Here is a 14705-nt window from a genome sequence, read left to right as displayed (position 1 = left end):
GGCCCACTACCAGGGCCCAAGGGGCTTACTAAGTGGGACTACCTACAGGGGCATTACCTACATAGGGGTACAATTTACTAGAGGGACTACCTAAGGGGGATGTCCACATGGAGTATACTACCTACTAAGAGGTCAGTTATCTAATCTATATACTGTATCTTTTATCTTTCTAATATCTAAAAATAACTATATTTTAGCTATCTATCTGTCTTCCATCATCTATCTATCCACCATGCTTCCGCCATCTCATGTAAAGGCAGCACTAACAGCACAAAGTGCTGCACAGCGGCCATGTTGAGTTGTGGCAGCATCACCATGACAACCACAGACACTGTATGTAGTGCAGTCACTGACCGTTACAGGACCATTATAGGACGTGTGCAGGTTGTGTTAGTGTAGTGTACTACATGTGTCTTCTTTGGTCGTGTGAAATGTCTCAGGTATATCACATGTACAGCTACCTGTACATGTCATCTCTAAGCTCTATTTATTTAGTGTTCTTAGAGCCCGAACCATAGGCTGCTTGGTCCCAGGTGTGTTTAATGATCTCTCCAGTAAAGGGCATCGCCAGTCATTAAAGGGTTAATACGTCAAATCACTGTGGGCATCTGTAGTAACCATAGCAACCGTGAGCTGTGAGGACAATTACTTTTGTCATAAAGAAGGTTCCATAAAAGCAAGGCCCGCTGCCTGGATCAGCGGCATCTTGGATGCACCAGAGGACCTTGAGGCTTGACTACTTTACTTTCTCCTACCCTTGATGTAATTTGGAGGTTCTAACTTGGGAACAGGATTATCCCTTCAACCGAGTCTCCACCTTTCTGACAGTTGGTTGATTTTTTTTACACTATGATATATTGGTATTAGCCTCTAAGCCCAGGGGAGGGGCGACTCTCCAGCCATGGCTCCCTTGAGGTTTCCTTCACAGGGGGTTTTTCCTCGCCTGAGTGCTGGAGGGTGACTCTTTGTGAGTCGGGGGTTCTACTGTTTTTAATTGTCATATGATTTTAAATAAAATTGTGACCATTTGACACCTGCTAACAATGTGTCCTGTCCTTATTTTGGGTTCCTTGGTTTCATTCATTATGCTTGGGAGTTGGGGGTCCATCACATATTGCACGTCATAAAACCGAACATCTGCCCGCCAAAATAAATAAATAAAATCCTTGTTCCATCTTCAGCAAGTAACCGGCTGATATCTCTCTCCAATTCACAATCCGAACTGGAAATTCAGTTAAAGCATCGGAGCTTAGAGCCCATTTACTTCAATACCCACATGGAGAGTACCCCATGGAGGTTGCTTAAGACACATCACACCTTTATCTATGTGTATGTGAGTATGTATATAGAGATATGTTATATAGAGATGGTGTGATTGTTAGCTTACACTTTTTTTGGCATCAGTTGTAGGTCTACAGAAAAGTGTAACCCTGCTTTCCCAGGTGTAAAAAATGTAACGAAATCTGGGTGTTTTTTTTTGCTACATTCTACCTTCCTATTGGAAAAAATTGCCCTTGATCCAATGGCTTTTTAAGATGGCGTCCTCAAAGTTAGGTACCTTGACCTATTTATTATTCAGATATATAATTTTCTCTAGTTTCTGAAATAAAAGGGAATCTTGAGATAGATATTAGATAGATAGATAGATAGATAGATAGATAGATAGATAGACAGAGAGATAGATAGATAGGAGATAGATAGGAGATAGATAGTATTGTACCGCTTAAAAATGGCGGTACAAGACTGCCAAAACGTTGCATCGTAACCTGTTTGCTGTGCTGTGCACATGTTAATCTGGCTTAATATATCTTCATTCTTATCATGATTTCAAGTGCCGTGATTTCAAGTGCTGAAGGTGCATCAAGACACCTTCCACTGGCACCAGCTACTCTAGGAAATGCTGCTTGATATTGATTGACTAGACAGATAGATAAATATGAGCTGGATAGATAGATAGATAGATAGATAGATAGATAGATAGATAGATAATAGGTAGGTAGATAGATATCCAAACATAGAAATACCGCAGCACTCCAGAGGATAACTTCAAAGTTACGTGTTTATTTCTCACAAGAAAAACCACGATGTTTCGCTCTCAATGTGAGAGCGAAACGTTGCAGTTTTTCTTAGGAGAAATAAACATGTTACTTTGAAGTTATCCTCTGGAATGCTGCGGTATTTCTATGTTTGGATATTATATCACATAGTTGGTCTCTGGTGTATACCGCTTGGCACCACCATCATCTAGACTCCGAGTGCTGCATTTGCTTTTCTGAAACTAGATAGATAAATATGAGATGGTTAGATAGATATGAGATAGTAGATGGAAAAATAGATAGATAGATAGATAGATAGATAGAGGAGAGAGGAGAAAGGAGTCGTACTTCACAGGTGTAGCGGGTGCAGTTGGATGCAAATCCCTTGGCAAGGGGGATCCCCAAGTATCACATGAAAATCCAAAACACTCCAGCATAAGGTGAAAAAAGGTGGTGGTTTATTACAAAAATGTGCAAAAACACAGGATGCAACGTTTCAGTTCTCTCACAGAACCAAGAATGCTTGAAAATGGTTCTGTGAGAGAACTGAAACGTTGCATCCTGTGTTTTTGCACATTTTTGTAACAAACCACCACCTTTTTTCACCTTATGCTGGAGTGCTTTGGATTTTCGTGTGATAGATAGATAGATAGATAGGAGATAGATAGATAGATAGATAGATAGATAGATAGATAGATAGATAGGAGATAGATAGATAGAAGATAGATAGATAGATAGATAGATAGATAGATAGATAGATAGAAGATAGATAGATAGATAGATAGATAGATAGATAGATAGATAGATAGATAGATAGGAGATAGATAGATAGATAGATAGATAGATAGATAGTAGATAGATAGATAGATAGATAGATAGATAGATAGATGATAGATAGAAAGATAGATAGAAGATAGATAGATAGATAGATAGATAGATAGATAGATAGATAGTAGATAGATAGATAGATAGATAGATAGAAGATAGATAGAAAGATAGATAGAAGATAGATAGATAGATAGATAGATAGATAGATAGATAGATAGAAGATAGATAGAAGATAGATAGATAGATAGATAGATAGATAGATAGATAGATAGATAGATAGATAGATAGATAGCAAATATGAGTTGTTGTTACCTGCTGATATCCACACATCAGTTTCAGCCAGACCTTTGCTGTATGGACACTCATGTACATTGTATATTGGAAATGATCGTTGTACAATGTAAGTGTCTGGTTCATTTTATTTAGGAAAAAAGTCACATATTAGATTCTAAACTAAGAATCTTGGCACTTCCTATAAAACGTGCCATAAACATCAGGTGCGCAGCGTTTGTCATTTACAAGAGGTCTGAAGGAAAACCTGCAGGATTCCCTGTGATGATAGAAAAAACATTCGTTGAGTATTATTGGATAATGTCAACCGATAAAGTCTGAAATTTCATCTGTACACCTTACAGGAAGGCAAGCAGAGCCGGCTCGGGCTCTAGACTCTTTATAGTAGGGTTGGCATGATTTGGCAATCCAGATGTTGCTTAACCACAGTGCCCACTATACTTTGCCAACCTGTATTTTTCACTCTTTATAGCATCTTATTAAGTTTAAATGGTAATTGAGTTAATGGAGCATTAGATAAATATAAAAATGAGGTTTACATATAATGAGAGCTCTTAAAATGTCCCCAATGTATCAGTTTTACAGCTTTCACATTTTCTGTCTCATTTCGAGGAGAGCCTCTGAAGCCACATAAAGCGGGGTAGGTGCTTTCACAGTGTTTTTTTTTATTTTTATACAATGTGTGAATTTAAAGGTTATGTTTAAGAGCAGAAGCGATCCCAATGACAGATCTGTAGAGCACATCTTGCTGAAAGGCTTCATAAAAGGATCCGCTTATCCGCCATTAACATTGGTTAATGTGATCTTAATTTAGTTACAGATTCAGCTTCATAAAAGGAAATGTCGGGTTTACAGAATTAATGTTGCGAGTTTGTAGAGGGGAAGTATCAGCTGATAATGTGGAGATTGAGCCTCCCTTCCTCTGGAGGACCTGACATGTCCATCCATTAGCATGCAATGCTTTGATTGTCCTCTGGTGGCACTGTGGGAAAATTATGCACTTGTTGCCAAGCTTTCCCCCACATCACGCTCCGGTGCTGAGAGTTAACCTTCAGCATGACCGCAGCATCTATACGGCTCCTGACAGAGAATTCTCCCTCTACAGAGGGAGAATTCTCTGTCCGGTGTCCATTGGGGCTCTGCGAAGTGATCGCAGAGCCCTCATGGTAGCCATGGAAACCGGAAGCCTCAGGCTTCTGGTTTCCTGGCTACGGAGGCCGGTGGGGGGAGGGAGGGAAGGCAGGGAGCCTGACGGGCGCGCAGCTGTGTGCTCTGCCCCCTCCCCTCTCTTCTCTACCACTGTCACAAGATTGTAACAGCGGCAGGGGATAGAGGAGAGGGGGCAGACATAGGGACATCAGCTTATGGGATCATTATGATCGGGGGCGGTGGTCGGGTGGCGGGGGGCTGGTGGTTTGGGATTGTTTGATGCTTTGCTCCTCAGTGGTTAGGTGTGCTGTTGGGGCGCATGGCGCTTCGTTCCCTTCCCCTATGGTCCCCCGGGTGCTCGGCTCTGGCTCCCCCGCCCTTCCCCCAACCTCTCCCCCCCCCTTTTTTGAATGCGCCCAGCAGGCGGAGTTTGCGAAGAAAATAAATTGGAGCAGGGGAGGATGAGAACTTATGTATAAATGATGAAACCCCTATGTGGCCACCTACAAGTTACATCCTTAACCATTTCCTCTTTTAAGAAAGCTTGTATCCTGCTGACCCGGGCTTTGTGGACCCAAGTTGAAATTGGTGATTCGAGCTAAGTCTAGTTTTAGAGCCTTGCTACATTCTCCGCTTCCTGGATAAAGAGAACGGTACCTCATAGATCACTGCTCAACATTTAAGTAAATGGCTACGGCTATATTTTCCTTTTGTTTTGAATAAGAAAGAACTGATGTACTTTTGTATTATTTTTTTTTTCTCTGCTTTCTTTTTTTTCCTATTTGCAGTTGTGGGCACATACCACTAGTTCCAAGATTGTGTTTGAATATGGGGCCTAAAGCTCAACCAAAGAAAACAGGAGGGGCTGGTTCCCCGAGAGACCCAGGCAAAACTGGGAAAATAGATAAACTATGGAAATCCCCAGCTGGTTTAAATAAACCCCCTAATTCTAGAACAAACTCCCCTAACCAATCTGGGCTATCTACATCCAGCCTTCGGTATGAGCCCTTGCCAGAGGAGGGAGGGGAGGAGGACCGCAGTGGGGCTAGTGTGCCTCCAGACGTTCTTGGAACTATCCTTGCAGAAATTAAAAACTGTGGAAAATCCTTAGCAGAACTAACCCTTACTGTGGGGGCCCTGTCAGCAGATATTGCCTTTATTAGAAACGATCTAAATAAAATAAGAGACAAGGTCTCTCAATTGGAAGCTGATTTTCCTAAAGTGGAGAAAGAGGTGTCCGCCTTAAGCAATAACTATAAGGAAAATGGTAAACGACTCTCTGATCTGCAAAGTAAAATAAGTGACCTGGAGGACCGTTCAAGAAGAGCTAATATTCGAATTATAGGTCTACCCGAGGGTACGGAGGCGGGAGATGGGGTTAAATTCTGTGAGAACTGGCTACCAGAGGTAGTGGGCAAGGATCTGTTGTCACAATTTTTTTCAATTGAGCGTGCCCATCGGGTACCCACAAAGCCTCTGCCTCCAGGTAGCCCCCCTAGGACTTTGTTGATCAAGGTGCTATTATCCAGGGACCGGGACGTTATCTTGCGGTCTGCAAGGCAAAAAGGGGACATTATGTACAATGGAAGTCGTATTGGTCTTTTTCCTGATTTTTCTAGGGAAACACAGAAAAAACGAATGGCCTTTCAGGAGATAAAGAAAAGACTACGACGAGCGGGAGTTGCTTATTCGCTGATTTTTCCGGCTAAACTTAGGGTGGTGTACAAGGAGTCAGTGATGTTTTTTGTGTCAGTACAGGATGCCACAGACTGGTTAGAATATTGGTATTGGTATATAAACAAAGGTAAAGGCTTCCCCATACACTAGATGCATTTCGGACCGTGGCCTTCATCAAAGCCATTCCAAAATCCATGTTTTGCAAGACTCGCTAAGGTTGCATTCACATGTAGTCAAATTCAGAGAACTCGGATTTGGATGAAGCCCGAGCAAGCTTGAGGGTCACTCATCTCTATTTGTGACCATTTAAAGTGGTACATCACAAAAATTATTTTCTTTCTAATCAAGTGGGGCCAGAATGTGGCAAAGAATTGTAATTTACTGTTATTAAAAAAATCTCTTTTTTACTTCCAGTACTTATCAGCTGCTGTGTGTCCTGCAGGAAGTGGTATTCTTTGCAGCCTGGAGAGCAGAAGAGGTTTTCTACCGGGATTTGCCACTGCTCTGGGCAGTTCTTCACATGGTCAGAGGTGACAGCAGAAATCAATGTGTCAGACTGAAAAGAATACACCACTTCATGTAGGACATACAGCAGCTGATAAGTACTGGAAGTAAGAAGTACAGAAGTAAATGACAATCTCTGCCACTTTCTGGCACCAGTTGACTTGAAACAAATATTTTTTTGTGAACTACCCCTTTAGGTTTTCTTGCATTAAGATGGAGAAAACCTTGAAGAATATTTTTATCCTTTGGAATTACGTCTCCTGTTCATCTTTCATTGTACATCGAGATTTGTTTACCACTTTGTCCACCCTCATCTGTATCTCCACTGGAGAGGTGACGGTTCTTGCTGCAGTTGTCTCCTGGGGTATCAAGGTACTACCACTGTCTATATTAATAATCACTTGTATACCATTAAAGGGGTACTCCAGCGAAAATCTTATTCCTTCACATCAACTGGTTTCAGAAAGTTATATAGATTTGTATTTACTTCTATTTAAAAACCTCAAGTCTTCCCATACTTATCAGCTGCTGTATGCCCTGCAAAAAGTGATGTATTCTTTTCAGCCTGACACAGTGCTCTCTGCTGCCACCTCTGTCCATGTCAGGAACTGTCCAGAGCAGCAGCAAATCCCCATAGAAAACCCTTCCTGCTCTGGACAATTCCTGTCTCAGACAGAAGTAGCAGCAGAAAGCACTGTATCAGACTGAAAAGAATACACCACTTCCAGCAGGGCATACAGCAGCTGATAAGTATAGGAATACTTGAAATTTTTAATTAGAAGTAAATTACAAATCTATATAACTTTGTGAACCCAGCTGATTTGATTTGAAAAAAAGACAACGCCTTTAATGTTCTATCCTATACGCTCATTTGCATTTACAGTTTCTGCCAGGATCTGCTTAATTTTTACCATAAAAAAAATAATTTGCTATTAAAAACCACAAGTCACCAAAGTCGAGGAAAATCGATATTATCTTGTTCTTTTTGCTAAAAAAAAAAAGTCCCTACATCCCTATGGCTTATACATGCAATATAAGATCTCTGGTTACCTGCTTGGAAGTGTCTTTTGTCCCTGGTTATAAAGGCAAGGATGTTTTTCAGATACAGAATTTTATGGTTGGATTAAACTTTATTTTCCATAATAGGCCACCTAATAAAAACTCCGAAGCCATGTCTTTCCTCCAGCTGGGGGCCACGGTTAACACTTTCACTTCATAAATCATTATAGAACGGCCAGATGTTCCCAGAAGTAAAAGCAAAGAGGAAAAAAAAATGGAATATATTGGATTGAAGGTGATTGAAAGAAAATGTGCTACAAATTGCCGGCCATGCAGATGTATAAGAAGATTAGAGCAAGGTGTTAGTCGGAGTAATGTGAAAATCCCTCCGACTAAACTTCACCTGTGTGACTGCATTTCATGCATATAAGGCTTATAAATTACCATGTACATAATTGTCTTACATCTGATTCTAGTTTAATCACGTGACATTCCTACTGGCCAGTCGGGGCAGAGCGGACAATCCAGTGCCAGCAGATGGCCTATGACTAGGACTTTAGAACATGGAGGAATTAACAATTTTTTTGTTAACATTGAAAGTCTATTAAAAAAAAATTCTACTTTACTTTCTTCTTATAGCGCCCCCCAGTGTTCGTGCTTATTTTTTGTTAGCATATAATATAACAGAGAACAGGAACACGCAGAGGGATCCCAAGCTACTCAGTCAGTGGCAGATTCTTCTCTCCGTTACATTGATCACTGTTTTCCAGTTGTTGCAAGACTACAAATCTAAGCCAAAGGTTGTCCTACATGATGAAATTTGTAGTTTTGAAGCAGCTGGAGAGAGGGAGCAGACAGGTTATCGGCAGTTCATAGAAGAGCGGAGGGACTTTCTAAGTGGGACAGAGAGAGACACACACACAAACGAGCTACTGATCTAGTAAGTCTTCTATATGATAGTAAGGGATTAACAGATTATACTGCTCAATCCTGCTCTATAATGTCCTCCACGCTGAAGCTGCTCCAGAGGGTGTGCATATATAAATCAATAGAACAGGCGATTTTAAGAAACTTTGTAATTGGGTTTATTAGCCAAAAAAATGCATTTTTATTAGGGATGGTTCGAAACTGCAGAACGCTCAGCATCAGATTCCCGCTGTCTGCCCGCTCCGTGGAGCGGGTGGATACAGCCGGAGGACCGCCTGGAAAACTGGGATACAGCCTATGGCTACAGCTACAGCACTGGGCTCTCTCCTCTGAAGTCAGCACTGACCTCTCTGACCTCTGAATATCGGCTTTCACACAGGTCCCATTGTGTAATCCTTTGTTCTCTGCTGGCGACTAATCACCCTCCTCCCCCTGCCCTCTCCATAGGTTACACAGGGCCGACTGATGTAAAAGAGTCAAGATTTCCTGATAATGAGCAGTGAATCAGAGAGAGGAGGGAGGAGGGGGGGAGGGCTGGGGAAAGTCTTTTTGAATGCAGATAATGGCATATTTGCCTAATAAACCCAAATACAAAGTTTCTTAAAATCGCCTGGACTAGTGATTTCTCAAAAAAAAAAATAATAATAAAAATACGACAGTGACACTTTAAGCTTTGGCTGTCCAGGCATGATGGGAGTTGTAGTTTTGCAACAGCTGGAAGGCCAAGGTTCCCTACCCCTGCTATAGGACTTCAGAGCAGCAGTTTACAGTTTGGGATTTGGGTATATCTTCCTGTTGTCTGACCTGATACTTGCTCAGATTGACCACAGACATTCATTCTAACCCTACTTCTTGCCGTCATTCTAACCCTACTTCTTGCGTACAGAGGTTTACGTCCCAGTAGAATTTAGGATTTGCTCTACCATAGACTTGCAATATCATTTATCAATTGCAGTTTAATTTAGCCAACTACAGTTTACCCAGCTGTGTGGAGACAAAGCCCCCATGGAATATTATCTCCCAGGAAGCCGGACCCTATTTCAGAGCAAGCGAATTGCCTTTCTGCCTCAATGAGGATTGTCAACATGCCCCAAGTGTTAATCTAAGGATTCACCTGGGCTATTCTCCAGGTCTGCAAGGTCAGCCAGCCTAGCAATGCTCTGTGGGAAACTTTACACTCCGAGGTCAGAGGAACGGTCAGTCAATTATAAGGGCATTTCTTTATTTGAACAGGAATGTAATTGGAAGCGCAATACCTGAGGTATCAGGACGCACAGGATAAAGTGTCAGTGTAGGTACAATATACTACAATTAGCTGTTAAACAATTCTAGGCCGTCAGGAATTGCTCGGAGTGTTTGAAGACATTGTTGCCCCATGTTGACACACTGATATTACTCTGACACTTTTTCTAATTTAGGTTCCAACATGGGAAAAACTTTATCCCAAACTTACATAGACCAGCGGGTTTTCTTTCAAATCAACTGGTTTCAGAACTTTATAAAGATTTGTAATTAAATTCTATTTAAAAATATCAAGTCTTCCCATACTTATTAGCTACTGTATGTCCTGCAGGAAGTGGTGTATTCTTTTCAGTCTGACAAAGTGGTCTCTGCTGACATCTCTGGCTGAAACAGGAACTGTCCAGAGCAGGAAAGGTTTTTCTATGGGGATTTGCTGCTGCTCTGGACAGTTCCTGTCTTGGACAGAGGTGGCAGCAGAGAGCACTGTGTCAGACTGAAAAGAAAATAACATTTCCTGCAGAACATACAGCAGCCGATAAGTAGAAGTAAATTACAAATCTATTTAGCTTTCTGAAACCAGTTGATTTGAAATAATTATTATTTTTTTTTGCTGGACAACCCCTTTAAGGCCCCATTACAATGGCCGACCTGTCAGGTCAGCGCTCGCTCCTCGTTCCCTGCTCGATCACATGAGCCGACAGTGAGCGGGTAAGAGCGGGGAGCTGCGGGAGGGGGCTATAGGAGATAGCAGCGGTCGATTTTTTCAACATGTTGAAAGACAAGGATCAACCGACATCGTGCATGTCGACTGATCGTTGCCTTTTAACACTAGCTATTACACCAAACGATTAACGGCCGATAGTTGGCCAAATGCGGACGATAATCTCTTTTGTAACAGGGCCTTTAGTTGGTGAAGCCACTCGGTTGGCAGACTGTTGCAAAGCTGGTCGTACACTAGTAACAATGCCAAAAGTTAGAACGACAGATCAGTGACTGATCCCTGCCCTGGTCTGACCCTTTAATTAATAGGATGCAGATCTGTATGTGCACAATCTAGAAAATAGTCTAAATTTATGGGGTACTTAAGGGGTACACCAGGATTAATTTAATATATATCGTACTATAATAGTATATACTTAATGTAAAAATTATAGGTCTGTTAGTTGAGTTTGACAAGTGCTCTCTCCATGGGAGGTGGGATTCGTGTGGCCCCTGAGGTATACAGGACTGGATGTATCAAATAGAAATGGGGTAAACCTCGCTGTAGCATACAGATGATATTATAGAGTGACCCACCACAATTAGGAGATGAGTCCGAGGAGCCAGGGGCTCAAATACTAAGCTTACATTCACATGAATTCTAACTTACTTCAAGTGTAATGGTCTATACACGTATCTGTTCTATAGATATATAGGCCCAGCGCTACTCAAACCAATTTTAAAGGCTGTTACATGGGCCGGGGCTGCATGAACAATCCTTAGTGATGTGTGGCTGACAGCCTATTGTTTCTTAACTAGATTTGAGCGAACCTGGAGCATGCTCGAGACAATCCAAACCCGAACTTTCGGCATTTGATTAGCGGTGGCTGCTGAACTTGGATAAAGCCCTAAGGCTATGTGGAAATCATGGATATAGTCATTGGCTGTATCCATGTTTTCCAGACAACCTTAGAGCTTTATCCAAGTTCAGCAGCCACAGCTAATCAAATGCCGAACATTCGGGTTCGGATCGACTCGGTTTGACACCTTTGGTTTATTCAGTGCATTCTTCAGGTTTCCCTCTAAATTTGTAGAACAATGAGACCATAGCACTTTAAGCATATATATCCTCGGACAAATAGTAAACTTGCGCTGAATTACTGGAATATCCCTCTGAGAGAAATCTATGGATTTGATTCCAGAAATTAGGGAAATGTAGGAAAAGGTGTTTCTGTATGAGGTCTCCCTTTCTTGGAGGCAAATATGCTATAAAATACAATATCACATAGCCAAGTGCAACAATAACAATGGCGGAAACCAAAGAGAGTGACAAAATTTGATTTAGGGGTGGGTTCACAGGCAGCGGATTTCACTCTGCAAGTTCCGCAACGAAATCTGCTGCGATTCTCGGTCCTGTCAGTTTGTATAGGTTTATATACTCACAGCAGATTTTTCAGCCCGCTGCGAATATGTAAACCTCGCCCCCCTTAACCTGCCGCAGCCCAGTGAATACTTTACTCGTCCTCGCTCCGGCCTGCTTCTGTGGCTCTTGGCTCCCTGACGTCCCGCTCAGCCAATCAGTGGCTACGACGGGATAGCGCACTGATTGGCTGAGCAGGACACCAGGGAGCCGGGAGCCACAGAAGCAGGCCGGAGCGCGGACGGGTACAGTATTCACCTGTCAGCGGTGCTTTAAGGGGGGCGGAGTTTACATATTCGCAGCGGAATGAAAAATTCACTGCAACTATATAAACCCATACAAACTGACAGGACCGGGCATCACAGCGAATTTAGTTACAGAACTCGCAGTGTGTAATCCGCTGCATTTCCGGTACTTGTGAACCCACCCTTACACTCTAGGGGAGATTTATTAAACATGGTGTAAAGTGAAACTGGCTCAGTTGCCCCTAGCAACCAATCAGCTTCCACTTTTCATTTTCCAAAGAGTCTGTGAGGAATGAAAGGTGGAATCTGATTGGTTGCTAGGGGCAACTGAGCCAGTTTCACTTTACACCTTGTTTGATAAATCTCCCCCTGTGTATTCTGTTCCCAAATACATGTACAGATTATAAGTAGAACACAATAATGCAGAGAAAAAAAAAATCAATGTATACTTATAGTACCCAATACAAATCACCACATTTGCATAAAAAATTTCATAGTGATATCATGGGTCACAGTGATGGTCCGCCTGAAGGTCCTCCATTGTGTTATCCATCTGCCAGATATACTTACAACTAATGTTGAGTGGTGTTACCGACCTGGTCTCCTTTGGCAACATTCTCTGATCCAGAACACTTGGCATTCGGCAACGCCGTTCAATAACAACCTATGTTAACAAGTAAATGGAACACACTGATACAGGACACAAAACAGTGTCCCTGTGACCCTTAGCAACGCACCTGCCCTGACAGGGGCAATCCCACAAATCTGACCTCCAATGATACCCTAAAAAAAACTAGTCCAGACGGATTTCATCCAGCTATGTAACATGACTCATCAATGGAGCCAGGAAAACAAGATAAAGTGTCAGAAAGTATTAAAGTACAAAAAAAATGCCTATGGGCATAATACACATATGGTCCACACTTAGGAAAATACACAAATACACGCAATAAAACACTTTGGTGTGTAATAAAATATGGCCACAACCCAAAGCGTCCCACACCCTCCCTTAGGCCTCAATCACACACAGGTGATTGATTACACTTGATTGAAAACAAATATAGCAAAAATGTTTTTATTTTTCTAGAAAAAAAAAACATGACACAAAGAACAAGTTATGTTTTAAACTAGTGTTCTCCAGCCTGCATCTCTATATAACTTTCAACATGATCTTACGGCCTTCATTCTACAATTGCTACAAATGTTAAAGCGACTCTGTACCCACAATCTGACCCCTCCAAACTGCTTGTTACTTCGGATAGCTGCTTTTAATCCAAGATCTGTCCTGCGGTCCCTTCGCTGGTGATACAGTTATTGTGCTAAAAAACAACCTTTAAACTTGCAGCCCTGTGTAAAATTGGCGTGACCTAGAGTACCCATGGCCTAGGATGCAACACCCCTCTGTCCCTCCTCCCCCGCCCTCCTCGTTATTAGGAATGCCCCTGGAACATTTTCTCCTATTCATCACCTGTGTGAACGATGCGCATGAGCTGGATTATTAAGGCACCTGTGCAGTGTTCTGACAAGTGATGAATAGGAAAAATGGTGAAGAGGGCGGGAACCAGGGACAGATGGGCGTCGCAATCCTAGGGCACAGACACTATAGGCCACGCCAATTTGACACAGGGCTGCAAGTTTAAAAGTTGTTTTTTAGGACAATAACTGCATCACCTGCCAAACGGACCCCGGGACAGATCTTGGATTAAAAGCAGCTATCCAAAGGTACAAGCAGTTTTGGGGGGGCAGATTGTGAGTACAGAGTCACTTTAAAGTATGCATTCAGTACTATTCTGAAAGGGATTCTTCAGGAAAAAAAAAAAAAAAATATATATATATATATATATATATATGTGTATCTATCTACTGTATCTCTGTGAGCATTATAAAAAGACAAAAGAAGTGATACTCATCTTACCCAATGCCCAACAGCTGCCCTTAACACAGTATCCATTTATCACTCCTTCTTTGTTCCTTTACAGGAGAAGTCCGGCGGATTAGAAAATTTAGCAGCCGTCAGGGGGGACTAACTTACCTGCGTCCGTGCCCGCCAGAAGGCATTTTTCCCCTGAGTTGTAATTAAATCACGGGAAAAAAGGCCTTTCTCCGTTGATGGACTGACTGCTCAGCTAATCAGTGACTGGAGTGGCGTCCCGCCCCAGTCACTAACTGGCTGAGCGGCCACTCTATCAGCCGGGTCATGACGCGTCAGTTCCAGAGATTCTGGCGGGGGTCCCACAGCCGGCTCTGGCGTTCACCAAGGGCATGGGGAGAGGTAAGTTAGTACTCCTTTAAAGGGGTTGTCCGGCGAAAAAAAATTATTCACAGAATAACACACATTACAAAGTTATACAACTTTGTAATGTATGTTATGTCTGTGAATGGCCCCCTTCCCCGTGTCCCACCACCCCCACCCGTGTACCCGGAAGTGTGGTGCGCTATACATTACCTGTCGCGTGCCGACCACGGTCTCCGATCGTCAGCAGTGACGTCTTCTTCGGGAGCTTGGCGGATCTTCCCGAGTGCCGGCCGCCCTCTGCAGCGTCATCCGAAGCTCAGCCGCGATTGGCTGAGCATAACTGTGCTCAGCCAATCGCGGCTGAGCAGCTGATGACGTGGCCGCGTCATCAGCCGCTCAGCCGCGATTGGCTGAGCACAGTTATGCTCAGCCAATCGCGGCTGAGCTTCGGA

The sequence above is a fragment of the Dendropsophus ebraccatus genome, chromosome 2 (assembly GCF_027789765.1).
Source record: "Dendropsophus ebraccatus isolate aDenEbr1 chromosome 2, aDenEbr1.pat, whole genome shotgun sequence".
In the NCBI taxonomy this organism is placed as follows: Eukaryota; Metazoa; Chordata; class Amphibia; order Anura; family Hylidae; genus Dendropsophus; species Dendropsophus ebraccatus.
This window is presented reverse-complemented; position numbering follows the sequence as displayed.